Source organism: Epinephelus moara, chromosome 17, assembly GCF_006386435.1.
Source record: "Epinephelus moara isolate mb chromosome 17, YSFRI_EMoa_1.0, whole genome shotgun sequence".
In the NCBI taxonomy this organism is placed as follows: Eukaryota; Metazoa; Chordata; class Actinopteri; order Perciformes; family Serranidae; genus Epinephelus; species Epinephelus moara.
Window position 1 is genome coordinate 30,045,702 of NC_065522.1, and position 13,422 is coordinate 30,059,123.

The 13,422-nt window shown below is 41.7% G+C and overlaps 1 pseudogene; it reads left to right on the forward strand.

Moving 5' to 3' along the window:
* Positions 1-13,422, forward strand: part of LOC126403880 (zinc finger protein 721-like) — an 84,257-nt pseudogene that overhangs the window by 60,494 nt on the left and 10,341 nt on the right.

Here is a 13,422-nt window from a genome sequence, read left to right on the forward strand (position 1 = left end):
CATCCTATGGACAATCATTCTCACATAATTCACTTTAGTTTGAGCAAATAAAGAGCCACACTGTACCCTCCAGACATGACAAGAGTAACAGTACATGTTAATGATTGCTATGAAATTAAAGCTCACTTCAACCTCACTCACTCTGACACAGCTGAGTGAACACTGTGAAGCTGTTTGATGCTCAGAGATCTGTAGGAGTTCAGTAAGGAGTTTTTGAGCTGTGATGTGAATGAACAGCAACATTTCTCTGTAACGTGTGTGTGTGTGTGTGTGTGTGTACTGTTTCCTGCAGACGTCCAGCAGCTGTCGGTGGAACTCTGGATCAGTCAGGAGGGAGAGCAGCTTCAAGGGCTGGAGGAGGATGATATCACCAAGTTCACATCCTCTCCTGTCCCTGTGAAGAGTGAAGATGATGAAGACAAACCTCAGTCCTCACAGCTTCATCAAAGACACACTGAACAGATGGAAACAGAAGCAGAGGGAGAGGACTGTAGAGGAGCAGAACCAGCCAGGAACTCAGATCCAGATTCACATTTACAACCTGAGGCTGAAGACAACATTGGAGAGTCTTCTGAACCAGAGACTGATGACAGTGATGATTGGAAGGAGACCAGAGAACCTCAGTCAGGTTTAAACTGTCTGAAAAATGATGAAGTCCCTGTCAGTGATTTGATTGTTTGTGAGAAACCATATAGCTGTTCTGAGTGTGGGAAAAGATTTGGTTACAATGGAGATCTGAAGAGACACATGAGATGTCATTCAGGAGAGAAACCATTTTGCTGTTCTGAGTGTGGGAAAACATATGGTCAAAGTCAACATCTGAAGGTACACATGAGATTTCATACAGGAGAGAAACCATTTAGCTGTTCTGAGTGTGGGAAAACATATGGTCGAAGTCAACATCTGAAGGTACACATGAGAACTCATACAGGAGAGAAACCATTTAGCTGTTCTGAGTGTGGGAAAAAATATGGTCGAAATGAACATCTGAAGGTACACATGAGAACTCATACAGGAGAGAAACCATTTAGCTGTTCTGTGTGTGGGAAAACATGTGGTCAAAATGAAAATCTGAAGGTACACATGAGAACTCATACAGGAGAGAAACCATTTAGCTGCTCCGAGTGTGGGAAAAGATTAGGTTCCAGTGGAGCTCTGAAGACACACATGAGAACTCATACAGGAGAGAAACCATTTTGCTGTTCTGAGTGTGGGAAAACATATGGTCAAAGTGCACATCTGAAGGAACACATGAGATCTCATACAGGAGAGAAACCATTTAGCTGCTCCAAGTGTGGGAAAAGATTTGGTTACAGTGGAGGTTTGAAGAAACACATGAGAACTCATACAGGACAGAAACCATTTAGCTGCTCTGAGTGTGGGGAATCATTTACACAAAATGGATATTTACATGCACACATGAAAGTTCATGAGGGAAAAAGTGATGCAGCTGTTCAGTCTGAGAAAAAAAAAATGTATTTGGAATAATATTTTAAAAAGAAAAATGACTGACACAGACCCAAACATTTATGTTTTATATGTTTTTAAATGTATGTATTTACTTACTTACTTTCTTAGCAAGATCAGTCTTGTACAGCCAGGGGGAGTATTTCCCCTCTGACAGCCAAGCTGGGTCAAAACCTGTTGTCCGGTGGTGACTGGACTTTTGCTGCTTTTCAGGGCCAGGGCATCCAGCACTGTGGCTCTTTCCTGTACTTGGATCCAGAGCAGGAGAGCTACTCTGACTGCTAAATTCTAAAACTGATGTGAGCATAGTTTAGAAGATAGAAGAATCTGCACAAAATATCCAATATGAGTAAGTGAAAACATTTTTTCAGACATTTTTGTAAATTTATTTAAAAAAAAAAAAATGTAAACATCGCTGAGTGATCTTCATGACTCAGCCTTCATTTGGAATTGTGTGTTATCAGTTTTACTCTCCCAGTTTGGAGAAGCAGTCAAGAGAACTGGCATGGTTAGGTCGGTTCCAAAAGTCACACAACAACACAAACTAACTGTCCAATCGAAGGGCAGCTGAAGACCAGCGACTCATTGTGTGCTGTGAGGTAAAATTACTGATTCTGTCAGTGGAGTCTGGTTGCTTTTAGGAGAGCATCATGTAACTGCATCAGTAAAGGGCTGTCTGACAGCATGGTTAGGTCTTGAAAGTCTCCATCATGTTCCAATGGAGACCAGGAGGTGACATGCATCTGTTATTTTTTTTTTTAAAAATGCGCATGTGCTTTATAATTTGCACACTTTATATAAAACGCACATGTGTTTTATTAAAATGCATATGCGATTTATTATCATGAACTCATCTCTTCCAGAATCTGTACTCTTTGCTGCTGCGAACGTCACACTGTTTGAACAAGATGGCGTGACAGCACAAGCGTGACTTACTACGGCCATGTACTATGGAACACCGAATGGGCCAAAACGTCTAAGTCAACGTCCGTTTTAAGACGTCACATTTGTAGCTCTTAAGTAGTCAGTAGTGTAAGCATGTGTGGATGTGTGGAAACGTATGGAGCAAACAAAAGAAGAAAACAGCAGCAGCAGCTGTGCCCATGCTCCGATCAGACCAGAGAGAGACTGAAGACAGACAGGCAGGAGGGAGCTTTTGACAGAGACACACACCGGGCCCAGGTGTTGCTCACCGGGCTGATGACCCTCCGCCTTGCGGAGTCCTTCAAGAGAAAGAACAGCAGCTAAAGGCAGGGACAACTAGTGGAGCGGAGGGGTCGTCACAGCAGTCACATTCCACTGTCTCTTCGTGTAAACAGATGTAATCTGTCCTCTTGCTGCAGTTCGTGGGAGTGACAGCCAGGCACGCATGTTTTGATGAAATGCATACTCGATTTAATAAAACGCGTGTGTACTACATGAACTACTTTTTTTTTCTGCATATATAAAATCAAATGAACTAAACTAAAAATCAACTGGAACAGTTCAATAAAAGTCATTATTTCGAATAAGTGTATTTTCATCATTTATCCTCCTGAGTGTGTAAGCCCGCAATTCCATGTAACACTTTTGGACTTTTTTTTGAAGCCCATGAGCTCATCTTTACCGGAAGCTGTACTCTTTACTGTTGGCAACATCTCACTGTTTGAACAAGATGGCATCTGGTAGAAAGGTGTGTTAGCAGAGTCTCTTTGTTGTTCTGAAGTGTGAACATGTCTAAAGTCCAAATACTGAGATCGTTGGTGAAGCAGCGACTAACTGCAGCTGCTGAAAAAATATTTGGGCTGTTTGAAAGAACGATGGTCCATAATGTTATCTACATTGTGTTGTTTTGTAAGGCAGCGCATACTGTGCCATTACCGGCATTTTATTTACTCAGGCTGCCAGTAATCAAACTGACTCACGGCAAACTCTCCCATCCTATGGACAATCATTCTCACATTGTTCACTTAAGCCTGAGCAAATAAAGAGCCACACTGTAGCCTCCAGACATGACAAGAGTAACAGTACATGTTAATGACTAGTGCTGCATGATTAATCTAATCGCAATCGTGATGTCAGGCTGTACGATTACATAACTGCACAAAAGGCTGCGATTTGCGATTTAATGTAAATAAATGTTAAGGTGTGTGCCTGTGAACATGACTGCCTCTCCTGTAGTGTGTGTGGACTTTGTTGACATTACGCCCATAAGCTATCCTGGTGTGTGCAGCACGTATGGTCAGGTGACCACCCGGCGTGCAGCAGTGACCAATATAGACGCTAAAGAAGAGCATGAGCACAACCATGAACAGGCTGAGCTGGTGGCGAAAAAAACGCCACGTCTATTATATGGCGATACTTTGGATTCAGGTACGGTGACGTTGAGCAGAAAGACGTGCTGTGAAAAAGTTTAAAAGTTAAAGTCGCCACGTCCCGCGGCAACACGACCAATCTATATCAGCACTCGAGACAGCACAGGGGAAAGTAGGAAGAATGCATGCGAGAGAAAGCCAAGCCGAGTAACGTGAAAGACAAGGAGACAACTGAACGCCCCCAGAGCCTCATACAACAACATCCAAGCACAGTTACGCAAACATTTGTAAGTGTCACAGGGAAATCACAGACTCCATAACAAACTATATAATAACAAATGAAAAACTGAGCAACTTTGCTCGGGTTCGTCCCACTTGACATGCTGCTGTGTTGTGCTATGGCGTGCTGGAATTTGTCATTTACGAGACAACGCCTGAACGCAACACAGTCTCGCTCCGCTGTGTGTACAGTTCCGTGCTGCGCTGCTGTGTGAGCAGCGTGTTTGACTATGTTCTGTCTGTTGATGGTTATTAACACTGTCCATGACAAAAACTATGTCAGGTCAGGTCAGTGCCCCCCCTGATATCATGTAGGGGAAACACTGAATCAAGCAAGAAGACTAATGATACCATTTTTTTAATTATATTGTAATCGCGAGGCGGCACGGTGGTATGGTGGTTAGCACTCTCGCCTCACAGCAAGAGGGTTGCCGGTTCGATCCCGGGTGTGGGAGCCCTTCTGTGTGGAGTTTGCATGTTCTCTCCGGGCACTCCGGCTTCCTCCCACAGTCCAAAGACATGCAGGTTGGGGACTCTAAATTGTCCATAGGTGTGAATGGTTGTTTGTCTCTATGTGTCAGCCCTGCGATAGTCTGGCAACCTGTCCAGGGTGTACCCTGCCTCTCGCCCGATGTCAGCTGGGATAGGCTCCAGCCCCCCCGCGACCCTCAAGAGGATGAAGCGGTTAGAAGATATTGTAATCGCAATCGCACATTTTTATCAAATCGTGCAGCACTATTAATGACTGCTATGAAAGTTACACACACAGCTGAGTGAACACTGTGCAGTTTTTGAGCTGTGTGTGTATGTGTGTCTGTGTGTTTCCTGCGGACATCCAGCAGCTGTTGGTGGTTAAAGAAGAGGTTCCCCCTGAGCAGCAGGAGTGGAGCTCCAGTGTGGACCAGGAGGACCCAGAGCCTCCACACATTAAAGAGGAACAGGAGGAACTCTGGATCAGTCAGGAGGGAGAGCAGCTTCAAGGGCTGGAGGAGGATGATATCACCAAGTTCACATCCACTCCTGTCCCTGTGAAGAGTGAAGATGATGAAGAGAAACCTCAGTCCTCACAGCTTCATCAAAGACACACTGAACAGATGGAAACAGAAGCAGAGGGAGAGGACTGTGGAGGAGCAGAACCAGCCAGGAACTCAGATCCAGATACACATTTACAACCTGAGACTGATGACAGTGATGATTGGACGGAGACCAGAGAACCTCAGTCAGGTTCAAACTCTCTGAAAAATGATCAAGTCTCTGTCAGTGATTTGGTTGTTGGTGAGAAACGATTTTGCTGCTCTGAGTGTGGGAAAACATTTGGTCGTAGTGGAGTTCTAAAGGAGCACATGAGATCTCATTCAGGAAAGAAACCATTTAGGTGATTTGAATGTGGGAAAACATCCGGTTACATGCAAACTCTTCGGGTACACATGAGAACTCATGTAGGAGATAAACCATTTAGTTGCACTAAGTGTGGGGAAAAAAATGTAGTAAGATTGGAGGTCTGAAGGTACACATGAGATCTCATACAAGAGAGAAACCATTTAGCTGCTGAGTGTAGGGAAAATATTTGGTTACAGGCAATACCTGAAGATACACATGAGATCTCATACAGGTTAGAAACCATTTAGCTGCTCTGAGTGTGGGAAGAGATTTGGTCGAAGTCAAGTTCTGGAGTTCCCACATGAGATCTCATACATTTGTTGTGTTTTTCCTTAGCAGCAGTAGTATGAGTCATGGGGTGGATAACTGATCAAGAGCTCCAATCAGAGCTGATCTGATCGATGGATGAGAAGAGCAGCTGCTGCAGAGGCGAGTGAAAGCAAGGGAAGTAATAAAGCAACTCAGGACATAAAAAAAGCACAGCAGACAGGTGAGACAGTCTGAACCATGGTGTTAAACTATACATCTTTAAATGTTTCAGTCATGGCTGAAAATAACAGAAATAAACAGGTTTGCTGAATTCACATATCTCTACAATTCACAATAGTTTGCAGTTTCTACCTGGAAGGTTTAGATCAAAGTCACGGTGATTCAGTCTGCGAAGACGTCATCAATATCCATGTAAGCATATGATGTCATCCGGAGACTACGTCTACGCTTGGCAAGCAGGGTAAAGGCCGTGGCAAATCCTCTCAATCTAAAATTGAATTCACTCCGGCCAAACCGATTGGAGACGCTACAGCTAATGCTAGTGCAATGGCGGAGGAAGCTAGTGAGATGACAGATGAGAGTGCCAACCCCCAGCCAATTCTTGAAGCCATCAAAGATTTAAAAACTGACTTCTGCAGCAGATTTGATGGAGGATTGACGGCAATTGAAGGTATGAGGAAAGAAGTCGGTGAATGCTTGGAACGAGTTCAGGGCGCAGAGACTCGCATCTCCGAGGCAGAGGACACCGTCATTAGCCCAGTAGCAAAGGTCCGTAGCCTCGAAAATAAAAACAAAGAAATGGAGGACAAGATCGACGACCTTGAAGCAAGATCCAGAAGACCAAACTTAGGCTTGTAAACCTCCCAGAGGGCACGGAGGGCAATGATGCCTGCTCTTTCCTCGAGGCTTTGATCCCGGAGGCTCTGGGCATAACTTCCCTAAGTACGAAGCTAACCATTGAAAGGGTTCATCGAGTCAGACCGAGAAAAGACCCGGCCGCACCTCCAAGAACTTTAATTACAGAGACAAAGTGATGGTCCTGAAGGAGCTTCAGAACAAAAAGGAGATATTCTACGAGGACAGAGCAATACGGTTTTATCCTGACCTGGCAGCCAGGATGCATAAGAAGCATAAGGCTTTCGACTCCGTGAGACAGAAGCTCCGTAACATGGGAATAAGGAACGGAATACGATTCCCTGCAAAGTTACTGCTGACCTACAAGGGCAACACACGCACTTTCGATAAGCCAGCGGATGTGGAGGACTTCATAAAAAGCATTCAAGAGGAAGAAAGACAGGCTGAGTAACTCTGACTAATTGATCAGCTAACTAGCGTAATAACTTGGCTATTGCCAACAACCGGTGCTAATATGAATAGAAGATGGGAAGTCAGGTAACGTTATCAAAAACATTTCTCTTACCAAAGCTATTTTTGGCAACTTTTGCACTAGATTGCACTGTTTTGATAAGAAATGGCACTTGATTTGTCTTTACACTGAAAGCTAACTTCAACTGGGGGTTGGCACAGCCGATAATATGTATGGTTTAAAGTTCTTTCCATCATGAGACGCCCTGTTTGGGTATAGTTAACTGCTTATATGTAATCACTTTATAAATGCTCAAAAGCATAATTCATGCAGTTCATAAGAGATTGATTTAACACTGTGTAAGCAGTTCAGCCTACACCTGGACTCTTTTGCCCAGGAGGCAACCTATGCTATACTTAGTTTTTACTTTAACTTCTGGCAGAACAATTTACAGTATAATAAGCATTTTTTATATTTTTACACAGTAAAGCAAAAGCAATGAAAGTCATACATAATGTCATTTCTGGGGTGACTTGGTTATTACACTTAGTTCCTTTCACAAATTTACAATAGGCATTAGAGTTTAGTTTTATTTTTCTATTATACAAACAGAGGGAGAGACTACGTTAGAGATGGAGCGGTTAGCAAAGCTTGACTTTCTCACGCGGTGTGGAATGGTCGCTAAGTCTACTGGAGTGACCTGGGTGTTGGGATACCGGGTCTTTGTTTGGTGTTCAAGATGTTCTTTCATACTGTTGTTTTGGTGGGTTAAAGGTATCCTTTTACACTATATCATGAGTAATCCATCCCAAGTTTAATCAATCAATCAATCAATTTTATTTATAAAGCCCAATATCACAAATCACAATTTGCCTCACAGGGCTTTACAGCATACGACATACCTCTGTCCTTTGGACCCTCACAGCGAATAAGGAAAAACTCCCCCCAAAAAAACCTTTAACGGGGGAAAAAAAACGGTAGAAACCTCAGGAAGAGCAACTGAGGAGGGATCCCTCTTCCAGGACGGACAGACGTGCAATAGATGTCGTACAGAACAGATCAACATGATAAATTAACAGTAATCCGTAATACACAATGAGACAGAGAGAGAGAGAGAGAGATGNGACCACGGCAGCAGCACAACCACACACGTCACGCTGTCCAGGCACCGCTGCGATATGAGTTAACCTGAGAGACAGTGGAGCACAAAGGCTCCGGAGAAGAAGCCGAGTTAGTGACATCCAGAATGGCTGAGTTAGCAAGATCCAGTAATAGGATACGAGAGAAGGAGAGAAGGTGCCCGGTGTATTAACTGCTATGTCCAGTGGGTTAGAAATTAAATTTACATCATGGAACTGCAGAGGGATGCAAAAACTTAAAAAAGTAAAACAGGTAAAGCGGGGACTACAAGATATACAGTCTAAAATAATTTTTCTTCAAGAAACGCATCTGGCAGTGAGGAATGATTTAAAGATCAAGAGGAGGTGGTGCGGGGCCGTGTATTCAGCACCTTTCACTACCCAGGCAAGAGGAGTCATGACACTTGTGCATGGGTCCATTCCACTGAATGTCACAAAGGTAATATCAGATAAAACGGGCAGATTTCTGATAATCCAGGGTACTCTTTTCACTGAATGTCTCAATTTGGTTAATATATATGCTCCAAATCAGGACGACCCAAACTTTTTCAGCAATTTGTTCGTTACTTTGTCAATATGTAACGGGCATTACATTATTGCAGGAGACTTTAACTGTACACTTGACCCCAATAAAGACAGTTCAACACATTTAGATGCAACCCATACCAAAAGTAGAACAATTATACATCAATTCATGAAGGAACTAAATCTGAGAGACATCTGGAGAGACAGAAACCCTGATGTGGCAGTGTATTTGTGTTTTTCTGGGACTCATAACTCGTACTCACGTATAGATTACTTTCTAATCTCTGCTAGTTTAGCATGTAAAATTAAGGACTGCAATTATGACAGCATTTTAATCTCGGACCATGCTACAAATAACCTGGTTACGTAGACCCAGGACAGCAACGCAACCCCCCCAAATGGAAGTTTCAACAGAAATGGCTTCAGGACCCAGATTTAACTAGTTTCCTTAGAAAACAAATAGATGAATACTTCACGATTAACACACATGAGACATCTGCAAGCACTAGATGGGAGGCATTCAAGGCCTTTCTTAAAGGCCAGATAATTAACTTCACAAGCTCCAAATCTAAAAAAGCCAAACAAAAAAATTATTATTAGAGGCAAAAATTAAAACGATGGAGGATATTTATTTCAGAAACCCATGTCCTAAGATTCATCAGGATCTATTACTTTTGAGAGCACAATACAACGAAATTACAGCATCCAAAGCTGCTGCTAACCTATTATAACTGAAACAATGCATTTTTGATCAAGGGGGAAAAACGGGGAAAATTCTAGCATGGCGTATAGGACAACATCTTATAGACAACTGAAAGGTCTATCACCATTCTTAAAAATGATAAGGAGGAACTCATCGTAGATTCTGTCGCCATAAATGACAAATTCAGAGACTTTTATGAAAGACTCTACAGCTCTGAAATAAATGTAGGGCTAATGGATCATAGCTCATATTCATTCCTAAACAAACTTAGTTTCCCCCAAATAGAGGAATGTGAAAGGTCATCGGTGGGGGCAAACTTGACATTGGAAGAGATCTCGGCAGCATTAAGATGCATGAATTCTGGAAAAGCAGCAGGTCCAGATGGCCTACCCATCGAAGTTTATAAAAAATTTGAATCAAAACATAGAACACCCCTCCTCGAAATGTTTTCAGAGTCTCTTCAAAAGGGGATACTCCCTCCCTCCTTAAGGGGTGCCCTGATTACTCTACTCCCAAAGCCCGGTAAAGCCAACGATAAGTGCGAAAACATGAGGCCGATCAGCCTTTTGAACTCGGACCTGAAAATACTCTGCAAAATTTTGGCCAAAAGATTGGAGTCTATATTACCAGGTCTAATAATGGAAGACCAGAATGGCTTTGTGATTGGCCGCCAGGGTTTCCACAACGTGAGAAGGGTCTTGAACATCTTGCATGACCAGAGGGGAGCATCAGATACAGCCTTCTTAGCACTAGATGCTGAGAAGGCGTTTGACAGAGTGGAATGGACTTATTTAATTGAAATTATTGGACGCTTTGGCCTGGGGGAGGGTTTTTATAACTGGGTTAAACTTTTGTACAATGATCCCTATACAGAAATTATTACCAACAACAATATTTCAAAACCAATAATGATCAATAGAGGCTGTAGACAGGGCTGTCCTCTATCCCCCCTACTATTCATAATTGCAATCAAACCATTCGCAATTGCTGTGAGAGAGCATAACATGATTACAGGTATAAGGACGGGAGAAATTGACCATCGAATAGCTCTTTACGCTGACGATATTATTTTTTTCTTAGAAAATTGGACAGATCTATCCCATCCCTCCTAGACTTAATCAAGTTATTTGGCAAAATCTCAGGCTATAAAATTAATAATTCAAAATCCTCCATAATGCTTCTCAACTCAGAGGAGAGGACTAATCCACCTATCTCTGCTCACCATTTTAGAATAGTGGATTCTTTTACTTACCTGGGTATCCAAATCACCCCTAAACTAGAAAATATAGTGAATGTTAATTATAGCCCATTGACTACATCCATTTCTAAAACTGTTGAAAGATGGTCTAGCCTCCACGTCTCTCTCATAGGTAGAATCAACATACTCAAAATTAACATACTCCCCAAACTCCTTTATTTATTTCAAAATATCCCCCTGCTACCTCCTCCAAACTTTTTCCCCAGAATGAAAAATCTATTCAATAACTTCTTATGGAACAATAAGCTCCCCAGGTTTCGTTTATCTCTTCTATACTTACCCTATGACAGAGGAGGGCCACAGTGCCCTAATATGCTCTGGTACTACTGGTCAGTCCAGCTAAGGACGCTTATGTTTTATTTCACCACAGATGGATCCCTACCATGAAGGGATATTGATTCACACTCCCTAGAGCTCCCATTTCCCACTTACCTATACTCAGATGAACCTAACAAACTCAAAAAGTTCTCCACTAATCCTATAGTCCAAAACATGACAGGAGTCTGGCAAGAAGTCAGGAAATATCTAAAAGATTCCCCCTCCCTTTCCTGTTTCAGCCCAATCTGGGGTAATAACTTTTTCAGTCCAGGAAAAGCAGATGCAGGTTTTAAAATGTGGGCAGATAGAAGCGTAAAACAAATAAAAGACATTTATGGTAAGAATGGGAATATCTTAACATTCGAGGAGTTGATCAGGAAATACAATATCCCTCACAAACATTTTTTCAAATACCTTCAGCTAAGGAGTTTTATGAGAGCAAATCAAAATAAATACATGTCCTGTCCGCCCCTGACCCTATTGGAGAAAACTCTTCTAAAAAATCCTTTTGGAAAAGGCATCATCTCTGAATTTTATGATTTACTGAAAGCCTCCTCAAGTGAGTCTTCTGACTCTAAGTTTAATGTATGGAAATCAGATCTACAGGAGGAATTAACACTGGAACAGTGGCACAGCGCATGTAAAGCAGCCCAGACAGGGACGGGTAATACACGCTTAAAACTCCTACAATATAACTGGCTGATGAGGGTGTATATCACTCCAGAAAAATTGAACAAATTTAATGTGAATATGCCGAACACTTGCAATAGGTGTAGTGTAAATAAGGGCACTATTTTTCACTGCCTATGGCAGTGCCCAAGAGTGGGGGAGTTTCGGGAAGAGGATCGATTAAATGTGCAGGACATCCTCTCAGTCAGATTAGAGCTAGAGCCCAAACTCTTTCTACTTGGCCTCTACCCAGATGTACATAATGTAAAAGGTAAGGAAAAAATCTTTTTAAACATATGTTTTTTCAAGCAAAGAGGACAATAGCTCAAACATGGAAAAGTACGAGTAAGCCAAGTATTGCCATTTGGTTTAGGGAATTATCTTCTTGCTTACCTCTGGAAAAAATGTCTTACATTCTTAAGGACAAACAGGAGACATTTCAAAAAGTGTGGGGTCGATTTATCCAATATACTAAAAACAATGATCTATCTCATCTGTTGAATGAACCTGGAGTAGAATAAGTGCACCCTCGGGGTAACTTTGTTTCCTCATCCTTTACTCACTAGATTGTACGGCAATGATATTTGTATGGACTCATGATCCTATATCTTTACAGAAGCATTCTATTAACCGCCATTTTTTGTTTGTTGTTCTGTTTTTTTTGTGTGTGTTTTTTTTCTGTCCCATTTTGTTTGCACTGTTATAGTGACCATATGTGTGTAAAGGGGAAAACCTAATGTAGGGTTTTAATATTTTTGTTTCATTGAATATCCCCGTCCTACAAGGACCTGTATGTTAACACACTGTCTCATTTGTGTCACTTTGTCGGTCTTTTGTTTTGTCTTGTTTTCTAAATTTGGAAAATTCAATAAAGATATTGTTGAAGAAAAAAACAAAAAAAATAAAAAAAAAAACAATCCGAGCCTATTTGTGTGAAAAAAAATACACTTTAAGTGGACGTATTTTGACGTTGTTTGACGCTGTCTGAGTGCCCTATTATTTAATATAGCACACGCTCATGGGTTGCAGGCAGGTCAGCCCTAGCTTCGTACTGGAGAAATGTCAAATATTGAACATCCTATCACTCATTTAGACAAAAGTAGATCGGAAAATAGGGCCCAGATTGAAAAAAACATTAGTTCCCCTTTAAAGGCTAGATGGTGAAAAAAACATTAGTTCCCCTTTAAAGGCTAGATGGAATCATTCTGATGTTATACTTATGGATTCCCTGTGTAAACTGTCTACTAATATTTAGCGATCTTAATTTTGTGTTATTATGTACATGGTCCGTGTGGATTTTATCATTGTCTTTCTCTTTTTCCACTTTGTAGTATTTTACTGAGTTAACTAATGGATTAGGGTATACACTGGAAAGTGCCTCGATAAAGTCACTCCAAGGATTTTTTTGCATCTCTCCATCATGTTTCTGTTGCTCATGTACTACTTTTTTTTTAAATTGCATATGTGAAATCAAATAAACTAAACTAAAAATCATCTGGAAACAGTTCAATAAAAGTAATTCTTTCGAATAAGTGTATTTTCATCATTTATCCTCCTGCATGTTTTTCTGAGTAAGCCCGCAATTCCATGTAACACTTCTGGACTTGTATTTTGAAGCCCATGAACTCATCTCTACCGGAAGCTGTACTCTTTACTGTTGCGAACGTCACACTGAACAAGATGGCGTCTGTAAGAAGTGTGTGTCAGCAGAGTCTCTGTTGTGTTTTTAAAGTGTGAACATGTCTAGAGTCCAAATGCTGAGATCGTTGGTGAAGCAGCGACTAACTGCGGCTGCTGAAGAGATATTTGGGCTG